Source organism: Enhydra lutris, unplaced genomic scaffold, assembly GCF_002288905.1.
Source record: "Enhydra lutris kenyoni isolate GAN:26980312 unplaced genomic scaffold, ASM228890v2 scaffoldscaffold3, whole genome shotgun sequence".
NCBI classification, from domain to species: Eukaryota; Metazoa; Chordata; class Mammalia; order Carnivora; family Mustelidae; genus Enhydra; species Enhydra lutris.
Window position 1 is genome coordinate 79,312,766 of NW_019154087.1, and position 12,166 is coordinate 79,324,931.

Here is a 12,166-nt window from a genome sequence, read left to right on the forward strand (position 1 = left end):
GCTTAGTGGGTTGGGCCGCTGCCTTCGGCTCAGGTCATGATCTCAGGGTCCTGGGATGGAGTCCCGCATCGGGCTCTCTGCTCAGCGGGGAGCCTGCTTCCCTTCCTCTCTCTCTATGACTGCCTCTCTGCCTACTTGTGATCTCTGTCTGTCAAATAAATAAATAAAATCTTTAAAAAAAAAAAGAAAGTCACTTACCCAAAATATTACTCTGCAACTTGCACCACAACTACATGCTCAAAGATGTTGTCAAACCCTTGTTAAAGGACTTGTAATATCAGGGAATGATTTACCTCCCAACTGTTCGTCTTATCCTATATGACTCAGCTACAAAATCATTGCTTATATTGAAATAAAACCCATTTCCTTGTATATCAGTTCTAGTTCTACACATTGTGCCCACCAGTATCAGTCCCATCCCTTTTCCACATGACATTTTCCGTATTTGATGATATTCTATTTAATAAAGATCATGTAATTTATGTGATAACATTTTCAGTACCTTTTAATATCACTTGAGAGGAAATTATCTTATTTTTCATTACTATATCAAAAGAAGTTTTCTAAAGTAGACAAATATGCCCTCGGGTACATAATATCTGGCCATTAATCTGGTGAATTCATTGTTCCATCCTCATCAGAAAAAATGAAGCAGAAGTTCCATTCACAAAGGAAACAGAGTAGTATGCACGTATGTTCTTTCACGGCTGTGTTGTCTCCCATGCTCTGTGATAATATAGTCCAAAGCAACCTGTCCCATCTAGATTCCCTCAGTACATTCTACTGGTCCACTTGACTATAGTAGTAACCCCATGCTAACTGACATGAGTGAGCAAGCAAGTGGCCTGCTTGTTGAAGAAATTATAAAACATAAGTGTTTCAGAAGGTGTGAGAAAATATATCTTATGAACGTTCAGGGGCTCACCATATTAGTGATACTTTTAGGGATTCAGTCTTTTGGGAATGTCAGAGTCAAGAGCTAATTATTACACCCTCAAAGTAATGATCAAATTATTAGATCTCACATCTTTTAGTCTGAAAAGGAAGCATAAGCATACTGTCTTGTAGGCTTTTCTGGATTCTAGAGTTGGTATATTTCACTTAAGAATATAGGTACAACTATTATTGATTGACAAGGAAGGTTGCCGCCTTTGAGTGGGAACCAGGGAAGGAACTGGCTCTGCAGCAGGTCTGGCCAGCGTACAAACGGTCTTAACATTCGGGCCACATAATCTGGTGGATTCTATAGGATAGAGAGTATCCCTAATGGGGAAAATGAGTAGTATTTATGACAAGCCCTGATAGAGAAGAATCACAACATAACCCCTACATTTCTAGATTAAGGTCATGCAAACTGAAACAGAAAATCATATTCCTCTTGAAAAAATTTCCGAGTGGCTAGTTGGTCTTTAGGTAGAGACAATGCTTGAGCACAGGACAGTAAGTGACCGTGCTGCCGGAGCTTCCCAAGATCAACTGGAGTTTGTCCAGTCGATCTAATCACAGGGTTAGGTGACTACAGCAGCAATCCTTCATAGCATGTATGTTCTACATCCAAGATTGAACACACTTAAGTCCAGGGCCAAGGACACACCTCCACAAACAAATGATCAAGACATCCATGCCTTCCATCACTGTTGGAATAATACCTTTATATTGCCTCATACTTATGGCCACAGCTATCTGATGGATGAGGAAAAGTTCAAGGTTGGTTTTCTAATGACCCATTTAGTTTGGGTATGACAGCTAAAATCGGACTACTGATGCACAACTCAGGGGCAATTCTAAAATTCAGCAATGAGGAGACATACTTTCAATCAGCATAATTTCATGCAGATAGCTGGTCATCTACTTTATGTGGGAAGAAGAGTAGTCTGAAGAATGTATATGTATACATACAAACACAACATCAGGGAAAATAGCTTGGCTGATAGGGGCCCAGACAGAGAAATATCAGAACATAGGGACAAGGTGCTTTCAAGAAGAGTCATATGGATGGACAGATAAGAAAGGAATAAAGTGTGAATATATTTGTATAACATATCAACGCCCATTAGAAAGCATCTACTGTGGAACTGGCACGAGTTAATCAAAGACCTGACCAGCTGACATTACCCAGAGGCTGTCCTGGCTTATCCCAGAACTAGCATAATGTGCTTATTAATGGAGTAGCTATGGTGGCAGGTATGGGTCTGTGCATGACCATAAATGTCTGAGTTTCCTTCCAATAATCCTGAACTAGCTCCTGTCGTTGTCAAATGTCCACGCTACCAGCAACAAGGACTTAGAAATAAATCATTTACATTAGATTCCATCTGCCTTAGAAGGAGCAGAATCAATCCAAGTATGGGTTTGCCTTTCTTGCCCTTAGCACCTCAAGCACCACTGATATTGGAGGGTTTACAGAGTAGCCACACTAGATAGTTGGTCATAACACATTATCCTATATAACGTGCTGTTCATCCTATAGATTCACTTTAGACAGGAGTGTGGCAATGGCCACATGACTATGGGACCCACAGAGCCTGTTATCTAGCTCTTTAGAAGCTGCTGGCCCAGGAGAGCAGCAGAACAACTTTAAGAGAGAAATTTGAGAGAAATCATCTTGGAGATGATACACCCACCATGATGGTTGGATACAATTTAAAATAATTAGAATGCATGAGTCTGGAAAACAAGTGGTAAAAGCAGGAGTGATCTATTTGAGGAATTTGTGATCCTTTATCCCTGCACTTCCAGTCTGTGCTCTAGAAGTCCTAGTTCTCAGAAGGAAACATTTCCACTAAAACAAACATGAGAGTCCATTAAACTTTAAGCTGTTGCTGCTACCAAACAACATTGTACTCTTCAGCTAAGAAACCAGCAGTCAATGAAAGGGTTAACTATCTTTTAAATAATTGACCCTGATGATCAGAGGCAGGAAAAATACTTTTCACACCCTGACAGTCCACAGAAGCATTTCTTAATACTCCTCTGTCCAATCATGGCATAGAATGGACAAAAGCACAAATCATAACCTGAAAAGTACACTGTGACCAGTGCTCCAGGCCTCTTAAGGATGAGGTCTATGTGACTCTTCCAAGCTAGCAACTTAGATGAGCAGGAGTGCTAGCCAAGGGTGAGGGAAGTCCCAAACAAGTAGTAAAGGAAGGAGCTAACATGTCCTAAGTTATGGCCCAAGATTACCAGCAGCATCATGGGGCCCCACTAACTTTTCTAAGTTTTCCCTGGAAGAGGTACCAACCAGAATGATGGGCAAGTTGTTTGCCGATGGATGAACTCACTGCTTGAAGCAATAGGTGGGCTGCAGTAGATGCTTTGGTGTGCTAGACTGAGACTCTCATTTCTCCTGCTGTCAGGAGTGTCGCTGCTGGTGGCATAAAGCTAAGTCCCTCTCTGGGACTTGCCCTTGGCAAAGGATGCTGTTTTCTGTAAGGTTATGCACCATCAACCACAATGTCACCCTCCTGGAGGTAACCTACTACCAGTGGTTGAGTGTTGAAAGAATACAAAGGCTTTGCTCCTTTCCCACAGTGAGGACAGCTCAGGAGAATATTAACAGTTCTAGAGCTGCTCGTAGGAAGAGTTGAAACCTCTGTTGCAACTTCATCAGATTCCAACTTTGCCTTCTGCCCAAACCTCCTTCCATTGTACCTTATTAATGTAATTTCCTATAACACTCCCTGTAGAACTCCTGTTTGTAAGATGCACCGTCTAGATCTGCTTCTAACTATGATTATTCTCAACTTGGAATGTGTAGAATCATTTGCTCTGTACTCATCTGTTATATTCTATGGAAGCTATGGTATTTTCTTCAGATTACAAGCATATATTAAGTGATATTATAAAACCACTTTGAAGACATTTTCTAAAAATGTCTTAAGGACTTTTTATGGTCCCTGTTTAATTAAGGTTGATAACATACTTTATAGAAAGGATTACTTGGGGAGGAATAAAAACAATATATTCAACAGCTATAATGGCTGCTTTTAATGCCAAAACATTGAAATAAAATCCCCTTAATATTAAGTCTATAGTATTAAAACCTCATATATTACCATTAAATCAGCAGGTGAATGATTGGCCTTTTCCCCAATATTCATTTGGATAATCTGGCAAGGACAGTATTAATGATTAAAATAAAATCGTGCCATTCAGATTCATAGTACGTGTAAGTAAAATCAAATAAAAAATAATAATATCCTTATTCTCTTATTTTAGGTTTCCTTTTAACTTGACTTTTTGCTAGCTAAGCTCTACCTTGTCAAGATAATGGCCCACTCTATGTCACTCACTTATCGTGTTACCGGGTGTACTGAAGAAAACTGACAGTTTCCATGAATAACAATCACACATCCAAAGATGTCTCCAGAAAAGGGCATTTTATGATGTATAAGGGACAAGAGCTTTTTACCTTTTCCCCTTGCCTTGCCCACATGCAAAGTGCAGGATAGATAAGATTATGTTCACCTTCACCTGCCTTCCTCACTGTATTAGAAGGTATCAAATCAGACTAGAGGCCCAGGAGTCTTTGTATGAATATTTTCTGGAACAGATTTTAGATTTTACTATTTCCTCAAAAATTCCAAACATTTGCTAACAAAACGATGTACTTGTATATAGCAATAATTTTTATTATTATAATTATTTTTATTTTTCAACTACATCTTCAGCCTCAGTTTTCCTCATATAACTATACATTAATTTCAAAATAATCTGTGTAAATGTAAAAGCCTATTTTTATGTCCTACTCAGCTCTTAAAGGTCTCTAAAGATCAATTAAGATCCTTACATATACCTTAGGAGATTAATAAAAGATCTTTTCATTTAAATAGCTAAAGATGTCGATCTCATCTAAAATTTTTTTATTCATTTTTCATACAATTCTTAAGCTTTTTCTACATGTAAGCCCATCTTTTAGGCAATGTGGATACAGCAGTAAACAAAGTTCTCTGTCATCATGGATTTTTTTTTTTTTGGTTGTCATGGATCTTACAGTCCAGCATGGGAAGAGAGAAAATAATTCAAATGATATATAGTAAACTACATAGTATAATAGAAAGTTACTAGCACAGTAAAGGAAAAAAATGTGCAAGGAAAGGGAAGATGAGCACTAGGGGTGCTATATTCAGAAACAGAGTGGATGGTCAAGGCCTCATTGAGGATGACAACTAGGTAGACTCGAAGGAGAAGAGACAACCAGGAATATACGTAGGATAAAGCATCTCAAGCCAAGGGAACAACAAGTGCAAACATCCTGAGGTAAGATGGTATCTAATTATCTAGGAATAGTATTATAGTATTATAATCACTGTTTCATTAGATGAGTTATTTTTTTCCTTCTTTCGCAAATGAATCCCTTATTTTTAATTACTTCATTATTTTCAGTTAAATAGTAACTGTGGCAAGATATAGAATAATTGACAATTTTTTGTCTGGTGGCCAAATCAATATCTCTATACAGATAGCTTTTTTTTGCATTTATATATACATCTGTATCATCTATATCTCTACCTATATCTGTATCCATATCTATATATCTGTGTATGTAAATACCTGCTCTTACATACATGGTGGTGGGAAATATTGTGTGAAACACATTTTTCTTTATTTTCTTCTCAATGTGGTAGATAGCAGAGGCTTCTGTAGGTATCATAAAAACATGGTAATGATGATAATCACAGAATATATTTTTTTTAAGCTTGCTATGTATCAGGCACTCCTCTAAGTGATTCACCCATAGTTACACACTTAGTTTTTACAATGACCTTATTAGGACATTCGCAGGAAGGTTAAGCAACTATGTAACAGAGGAAGTTACTAAGTGACTTAGCTGGGAAAATAGTGAGTGTTATATCCGTTTTCCCGAGTAATCCGTATCATTTTTTCAAATCATAAACTATATTGTCTAAATAGATATATCCGTCTACGTTCCATTTGAGAATAGTGAGAAGATAGACATTACTATGTTGAAACTACTCCTAAATCTACTCTGCAAGTCTCCATTTCTACCCCTATTGCAGACATCACTAATCAATCCCTGCACTCTTGCCAGATAATTTTGGAAACCGGTTTCAAAATTAGTTTCCACAGGGCACTCCATGTTAAGCCTGACTGTGGACTGGAGTCAGCAGTTCTTATGGAAGCTATCTGCTATCCTGCAAGTAGGCAATATTGAGCCATCTGAAGCCTCTAAGAAGGAATTGGCACATAAAATGATATATTTTGGATAATTATTTTGTGGGCTTATGGAGAATGGATTGTCTTGTGAAAACTAAAAATAAGGATACCAGTCAGGAAGCTATTGAATAATTCTGTTTTAAGATGATGAGGTCCTGGGCTAAGATGCCAGCAGTGGGAATGGGAAAAAGGAAATAGAGAATGGACACATACGGGAGGAGTAAAGATTTGGTAACAACTGGATATTATGGAGGGAGAGGAGTTGAGTAAACACGTTCTTGTCTTATCTTTCCAGCTTGGCCTCAGCTTTGGTCCCACAGTATACAAGATACACACTGCAGTTCAATCAATTTCATCTTTAGGGAGAAGGGACCATTAGCAGAGTAGGCAGAGAACAGATTAAACAAACACACAAACAAAAATCATTCCTGACTAAAATCACTACTTAGAATCGGAAATTAAATTCCGACTAAGTAGGGAGCTCTTTTGCATTTTATTTTTAGAGCATGGCTTGATGGACAAGTAGTTTTCAGAAGGAGTGATGTAGTCCCAGAACCAGAATTTCACAAAGCATGTATTAAAAAAAAGAAAAAGTAAATAAGCAAGTCTGAGGATACCTCTCTTTTCTCTGGCTAAATAAATATATACAACCTAAAGTTGAAAAGAAAAACTTTTAAAAAAAAATTCTTTCAATAATATTAAATTGGTACTCTCAACTAATAATTCTATTAACAGAATTATATGTAAGTTTTATATTCCACCATTAACACACTTGAGCTATCATTTGTCCAGCACATACTAAATAAGATGTTAGGTGTATATTAAGAAAAAGAGGGGGAAAAAAAGCAAACATTAAGTCATATTTATCCATTTTTTATAGTTCCAGAAACAATCCATGAAGATAAACGTTGAATTAAAATTCTATAAAATCAGTTGAGCCCAGTTGAATTGAATATGCTAAGTGGTAAAGTCATGGACATCATGGTTTCTGATTCCCTGCTGGAATTCTGTGCTGCTTCAGAAGGGAAAGACCAGTCTGGATGTTGTGGCTTATATGCTATATGGAATTATGTCTCTTTTTTCATAATATGAATTATTTCAGATTTACAAAATATAAATCAAGTTACCCTATAAACACCTGTGTTGCCGCCATGTAAGTTACTGAGTTCTCGATATTGTCAAAGCCCTCTATATCAGATGTTATTTCTGAAGTTGCTGGCATAAATGGTATGCTTACGTTTTTGAAATTGGCACTGCCTATGAAACATTAAGACACATGTTTGTTGTAACTGTAATCTTAAAAATATTTACAATTCTGCCCTTGTCTCATAACACATTAGTATTATGTAAATTTATAGTGCTGAATTACTTATTAACTGGAAGCTATATGGAAACAATATTCATTCCAAGTACTATAGATGTAAACAATGCTTCTTGTTATTTATTTAGCTAACATATTTTGTTCATGTTGAATGTTTGAAGGTGATAATGATGATGATAATTTTGGTGATCATTTCTGACTTTGATGAGTAATTAAGCCTCCTTGTTTCTCTCATTTAAATTCAACAATATTTATTGAGTGTCTCTTATACGTCACATACTGATAGAAGCAGAAAAATACAAATCATAATAACATCAATAATACTAATTTACAGTCATTTTAACAATGCATGTCCATGTGCCAGGCACTATACTAAGATTTTACATGCATTCACCCATTTAATTTTAGTCAAATTCATGTTTGTTGATGAGGCATATGTTACATATTTTGCTCCAAGTCACAGAGCTAGTAAGCACAAGAGCCTGGACTCAACCACCAGCTAGATAGCTAGAGAAATAAGCCACTATTCTTTTCTTTATGCGAAGTCTCAGTAGAATTGTACACACACAAAAATAAAATAATCGAGACAAACAATTAGTACCAGCATGCACAAGATATGGAGCATTTATCTCCTGGGGTGAGGCAACCGACTTTCATGATGGAGTTGGGAGAGGTTAATGCACGTATATGACCATGTCATAGCTTTTTTTTGTTTGTTTTTGTTTTGTTTTGTTTTGTTTTAAGATTTTACTTAGTTATTTGACAGAGAGAGATCACAAGTAGGCAGAGAGACAGGCAGAGAGAGAGGGAAGCAGGCTCCCTGCTGAGCAGAGAGCCTGGTGCAGAACTCGATCCCAGGATCCTGAGATCATGACCTGACCAAAAGGCAGCGGCTTAACCCACTGAGCCACCCAGGCGCCCCATGTCATAGCTTTTAAGAAAAAAGGTAAAAAATTTCTAAGTGTTGGGGACACTTAAAAAGACATGGAACAGTTTCAAGTGGAGGGATTATATGATCTGATTGATTTAGAGATGGCCCCTGAGGTAAACATGTGTACTTATGGGTGAGCAGGGGGGGTTAAAAAATAAACCACGGAAGAAAGCACCAAAAAGAAAATGCAGTAAAGTACGAACTAAGTTAGGATGCAAGAGGAACTGAGGTGGCAGATACAAGAACTATCTGGAACTTAGAATGGGTGGCAGCGGGTGATTAGTTGAAAATGTGATAGATTGAAAGAACAGGCAAGAACTGTATAACTGAGTATATTTTGTATTCTTAATTAAGGAAGGATTTAGAGCAGAAGCAGTTTGTGAAGGGAAAGTTATTCAGATTTTTGAACTCTAAAAAATGAAGAGTCTCCATGGTTAACTGAGTCCCAATTTTGGCCTCTATGATATTAGTCAAGATTTAACTTGTTCTGATCATTATTTATTATTATTCTTATTATACTTATTATTAAATGCCTAAGAGATGTCATTATATCTTAACTGCCATTTTTCTTTTTGAGTCTTGTAAGTTGTAGGCATCTGTTTCTTTTCTTAAATTCTCTAGAGATGGGGAGAACTAAGGGACTATCTCTATGTGATGTCAGAATTCAGAATAAAAAATAAAAAATAAAATCAAGTAAGCACCTATTTTTAAAAATTTTGGACCATATATTTGAATAATATAAAATACATTGGTGACCGAATTTTCCAACTTTTAAAGTTAAATAGTACCTAAGTACGTACAAAGTTAACCATTATGCATATATGATGCTAACCAAGATAGTACTTTTCAACTGTCGTAAGAAGCAGCTATGAATTAGCAAGCTGGAGTTGAGGGTACAAGCTTCAGTTATGAGATGTAAATGTTCTGGAGACCTACTGTACAGCATGGTGATTATAATTAATAATAACATACTTGAAATTCACTAAGAGTAAATTTCAGGTGTTCTTACCATATGCACACAAAAAACTTATCTAATTAGCTTGATTGTGGTAATTTTCTCACAGTGTATGTAGATGTCAAAATTTCATATTGTCTACCTTAAATATATACTGTTTATATATACCTTAAATATATGCTGTTTACTCTGCTAAAGTAGGCTGACTTGTTTTAAACTTATCTTTGGGGATATCTGGGTGGCTCGCTGGGTTAAGCCTCTGCCTTTGGCTCAAGTCACATCTCCAAGTCCTGGGTTCCAGCCCCGCATTGGGCTCTCTGTTCAGTAGGGAACCTGCTTCTCTCTCTTCCTGCCTACTTGTGATCTCTCTCTCTCTGTCAAATAAATAAATAAAATCTTAAAAAAAAGTTACTTTTATGTCAGCAAATATCAAGTTTAGCCATCAAAAAAAAAAGTCATTCATATTGAGAATTAAGATCAGTTAAGAGCTTCTTTTTTAAGGATTCAAATTTGTAAAATCAGAATTCATGTCTTTTCATCTTTAATCTTTAACACTGAAGTACTTATAATAATATAATAAATGATGGATAAATGTAACAAAACAATCTAGTTTAGAAGTTAATAGTAAATTTTTTGCTAAGTCATAGAATTATTCATGTTGTTAATTTTGCAGTTCTAGTCAGAAAATTATTTCTTCTTATATAAGTTGCATTAAAAAATAAGGGCACTTTACATAGTTTACTAACACTGCTTAGATTTAATGGTACAAAACTTCACTGTCCCTTGTAAGGTATATAAAAGAAATGTTATTTGGTAGAGTAAAAAACTAAGTACAGAATAATTCTTTGAAAATTACATGATGCTTTTCACAAATAGAAATGAGTTCATAGAAATGTGCTTTCCAAACAGCCTTTTAGAAAATCCAATTTTAAAACATAGAAGTAGCTCTGTATGATTCTTTCCTGTTCTCCTATGAGTGCTTTTAAACAAAAAATCTAAAAACTAATTAAAAACGAATTAATTTCCAAATGGCTTGACTTTTGATGGGACACATGCTTGTTATCCCTGCCTCTGATGTTGTTATAAATATTGTACTACATATGGACTGGGGAGGAAAAAATTATAAATTAGGTCATTCTCTTTGATTGGATTCATATTTAAGACATCACGTCTAAAGCTTGCAGTTACTTGTCTCAGCTCCATGGTGGAGCCAAAAGCATGATCTTCACATTTTCCCCTGAACTGAAAGCAGGATCGGTATAAATCTGGAGAATATACACTGAATTATAATAGTTCATATTTCATAAAATGCTTACAAATAATGCATTCTTTCTGCAAATCTATTAGTAATGAAGTAACAATTGAAAGGGCCACAATTTAATTCACCGCTTTGCTAATGCCATCAGTTGTATTAGAATGATGCTGTGAATAACACGGATTGGGAAATAGGAGAAGCAAGAGGAACATACACTTAGGGAAAATGTTGGCCTGAACTTTTAGGTTGCAGTATTTGTGTAAAAAGGGAAAAAAAAAGGGAGAGAGAAAGGGGTGGTTTCTTGCAAACATTTTAAAAGCAGCCTGCAAATGTGCACAAGAGATTTCTAAAGAAAAAAAAAAACCACACACAGGACGTGTAATTTAGTATTTTGTTTAAAGAGTTGCTAAGAGTTTATAAAGTAAAAGAAAATTGCTGAATCTGGCATTCACTGATTAATAGTACTTTGCATTTAAATAGGACCTTTCACATGGCAAGTGCTTTTCAAGTGTAAACTAATTAAGTCTCAAAACACTTCAGAGAGTCCAATCAACCCTCTTTTCAGGAATAGAGAAACTGAGTCTGGCTGGTTGAACAGATTTTTCCCCTTCACCAGTCAGGGAATTTTACATAGTACTTTCTTCAAAATCAGGTAACAAATAATAATTTTGTTATGATTTTCCATATACTGGGACTCATTTCTCTGTATAATAGTTGATATTTTAAGAATATTAAATTTTGGGGGCACCTGGGTGGCTCAGTGGGTTAAGCCTCTGCCTTCAGCTCAGGTCATGATCTCAGGGTCCTGGGGTCGAGCCCCACATCCGGCTCTCTCCTCAGTGGGGAGCCTGCTTCCTCCTCTCTCTCTGCCTGCCTCTCTGCCTACTTGTGATTTCTCTCTGTCAAATAAATAAATAAAATCTTAAAAAAAAAAGAATATTAATTTTTTTTAAACTTCTGTTATGGAATTTTTCCCTTAGCGAGAATTTGGTTAATTTTTTTTTTTTTAATCTATTTATTTGACAGAGGTCAAATATATTCCCTCCACCTATCTTCAGTTCTCAGCTGGGTCTCTGTAACAAAGACAGATTAACAGGAGAAACACATATAAATATATTTAATTGTAAGTTTTTCATGACACAGATCTTCCAAATGGTTAAATCTGAGTGTTTTTAGACTAGGTTTGACAGAGTGGAGAGTCATGGAAAAATGTGATAGGACCACAAGGGAAATGAGCTAAGAGGAGTAACTAAGGTTAACCTGGCAAGGCCTGCTCATTCAGATTCTTCTTGACATCCTTCAATCTTTGAAAATAAGGATGCTCCTTTCCTCTGGGTATACAGAGGGTCCTTCTCACATTGGGGTCTTATGATGTGCTTTGGGGAAAGATCAGAAAGTTCTTCCTGGTCCTGCCATTACTTCTCAAACAACTTCAGCTTAAAATAATCAATATCATCAGGTGCCGTATTTTTCAGTCGTGGTAGTCATAAACCCCAACCTCATCATGTAAAATAAGTTTATATA